The 3,106-nt window shown below is 47.5% G+C and overlaps 1 non-coding gene and 1 pseudogene across 1 annotated transcript; both read right to left on the bottom strand.

Moving 5' to 3' along the window:
- The window catches only part of LOC122515994, a 4,928-nt pseudogene extending 3,348 nt beyond the window's left edge, over nt 1-1,580 (bottom strand).
- Nucleotides 1,581-2,814: 1,234 nt separating this feature from the next.
- Nucleotides 2,815-2,969, bottom strand: LOC122515993. Its single transcript, XR_006303475.1, has one exon. It is a non-coding gene; the product is annotated as a 5.8S ribosomal RNA (ribosomal RNA).
- Nucleotides 2,970-3,106: the final 137 nt, after the last annotated feature.

Genomic DNA, 3,106 nt, shown 5'->3' with positions numbered 1-3,106 from the left:
AGTTGTTACACACTCCTTAGCGGATTCCAACTTCCATGGCCACCGTCCTGCTGTCTTAAGCAACCAACGCCTTTCATGGTATCCCATAAGCGTCGACTTAGGCGCCTTAACTTTGCGTTTGGTTCATCCCACAGCGCCAGTTCTGCTTACCAAAATTGGCCCACTTGGCACTCTGATCCGAAATCTCTCGTGGCTTCATAGTTCAAGCAAGCCAGAGATCTCACCCATTTAAAGTTTGAGAATAGGTTGAGGTCGTTTCGGCCCCAAGGCCTCTAATCATTCGCTTTACCAGATGAGACTCGTTTACGTTCAATAAGAACGAACGAGTGCCAGCTATCCTGAGGGAAACTTCGGAGGGAACCAGCTACTAGATGGTTCGATTAGTCTTTCGCCCCTATACCCAGTTCCGACGATCGATTTGCACGTCAGAATCGCTACGGACCTCCATCAGGGTTTCCCCTGACTTCGTCCTGACCAGGCATAGTTCACCATCTTTCGGGTCCCAACGTGTACGCTCTGGGTGCGCCTCTTCTCGCAATGAGAACGAGACGCCCCGGGAGTGCGGAGCCGCGCGTAAACGCGGCCCATCCTCCCTCGGTCGACCTTAGTACGACCTTCACTTTCATTGCGCCTTTAGGTTTTAGAGTCCCAATGACTCGCGCACATGTTAGACTCCTTGGTCCGTGTTTCAAGACGGGTCCTGAGAGTACCCAAAGCAGTAGCGTCGCAGACCGGTATCATTGTGTATTGCCCGTCAAAGGACTCCGCCTGCCAACAGCTGGCCAGCCACGGGTACGGCACCGGGTCCGTAACTCCGTAAGACACTGGCCTCGCTTGCGACGGGCCCGACGCAGTTCGATAATTGCGGCAAGATACCTTATAAGTTCGACCGCCGGGCAGCCGGCCGGGTGACCGAGGGTCTGCCGCGTGCGCCGAAGCGACGCGACAGTCTACCGCTCGGACCGTAGACCGACACCCAACGGGTCGCGACGTTCTACTAGGGGAGAAGTGCACGACGACGACGCCAAACAAGGCATGGAAAGATTACGCGTCCCAAGACCGAAGTCCGAGACGACGCACGATCCGCCGAGTTAGCGCCGCTGACGCTGAATCTTCCCATTCGATCTTTCGGGTTCCTCAGGTTTACCCCTGAACGGTTTCACGTACTCTTGAACTCTCTCTTCAAAGTTCTTTTCAACTTTCCCTCACGGTACTTGTTCGCTATCGGTCTCGTGGTCATATTTAGCCTTAGATGGAGTTTACCACCCACTTAGAGCTGCACTCTCAAGCAACCCGACTCTAAGGAGAGATCCTCCCAAGACGCTGCACCGGTCGCTACGGGCCTGGCACCCTCTACGGGTAAGTGGCCCCATTCAAGATGGACTTGGACGCGGTCGTGCGCCTCGGGATATAAGGCGGATCCTCCCAAACACTACATTTCCCTGCGTCTGTACCGAGGGATTCAGTGCTGGGCTATTTCCTCTTCGCTCGCAGCTACTAAGGAAATCCTTGTTAGTTTCTTTTCCTCCGCTTAATAATATGCTTAAATTCAGCGGGTAGTCTCGCCTACTCTGAGGTCGTCTTAATTCGAGTTTCTTATCGAGAGTAAAAGACACAAAAAAATGAAAAAATATAAGAAAAAGAAAGGGAAAAGAAGAAAATAATATTTACTAAACGTAAGTATCGATCGAATAACGATATCATCCCGTTAACCACGTAACGTCGTCGTTTGCGTTCATTCGAAATACGACTTAACGCGACGCAATGGTTTAGGACAATAAAAATTATTCGACGCCGCTTAGAGATGATTTTCAATTTTATATGGCGGCGAGCTCAATAAACATCCGACAAAGTTAAATATTAATTTAATTTCAATCGTTGGATGCTTCCAAGTTCTAAGAGAACTCGCCCCGCTAGTCGCGCAAAAAGTTCGAGACGTCATTCTTTGCGAATCGTGTCGCTCAACGGTGTTCTCGTTCGTCCGAAACTTTGTTGCTGTTAAACACAAATATTCGTGGACAAAACGTACCACCGGGCGCACGATTCTGTTTTTATCGTTCGACAGACGTCAGCGACCATTTTTAGCGAAAGAGATTGAAAGCGCGACGTTAGTTCTACAAAATTCTGTTCAAGAACTAAACACCGATCGTTAAAAGGGCCCGCTCGAAGTATAATTTTTACGGGTCTTATATTATAAACACCGTTCTTTAAACTTTCGAGCCGAAACTGGATGACATACGATATTTAAATCGAGAGAGAGAGAGTTGATTGCTTATCGTTTGCGTTCGAATTTGCCTCGTCGATATATGAAAATTAAATTTTCGTCAATCGTTCTATTCTCGACTTATATGGCGTTGTCAACGTAAGCTAATATATCATCCTCTCTCCCTTCTCGTTCGTCGTCGTAACGTCGATCCATATATTATTCAGCGCCTTTTTACGATTTTCGTTCAATCGCCCCCAATCTCCAACTCGCTATTTTATCGTTCGAGAATCATCTCTCTATCGGGAGAAAAGAGCTTAGGGTGTTATTACGTGTAAACGTAAATTATAAGTTCAAATTCCACCCGTTAACTCTTTTCTTTACGTTTTGCTCGTACAGTTCGAATTTTCTTCCATTTATTTCCTCTCCTTCTCTCAATTATTTATTTCTGTACTTAATACTCATAATTTATTTAAGGCGACGTCGGCGCGAGAACGTCAAATCTCTCTTATCAAGAGACTCTGTTTTCTCTTGCCAACGAACAACCCAATAAACGCTCTACGACAAGGACGAAAGTCGTCCCCTTGCGCAAGCAGTATCGTTTAGTTAAACGACCCTCAGCCAGGCGTGGTCCGGGAATTGTATCCGTGGACCGCAATGTGCGTTCGAAATGTCGATGTTCATGTGTCCTGCAGTTCACAAGTTGACGCGCAATTAGCTGCGTTCTTCATCGACCCACGAGCCAAGTGATCCACCGTTCAGGGTAATCGTATATAATCTGTACGTTTTTCAGGCGTACGTTATATTACCGTATCTCATAATACTCGGCGTTAACCAAGCATGGGTATCGTCCCTTAACTGAAAAAGCATGTTTACAGGCGTCAAACGCATATAATAATGTCT

This window comes from Polistes fuscatus, unplaced genomic scaffold (genome assembly GCF_010416935.1).
Source record: "Polistes fuscatus isolate 324 unplaced genomic scaffold, CU_Pfus_HIC Scaffold19, whole genome shotgun sequence".
Lineage (NCBI taxonomy): Eukaryota > Metazoa > Arthropoda > Insecta > Hymenoptera > Vespidae > Polistes > Polistes fuscatus.
The sequence above is the reverse complement of the archived record's forward strand: the minus strand, read 5'-3'. Positions and strand labels throughout refer to the sequence as shown.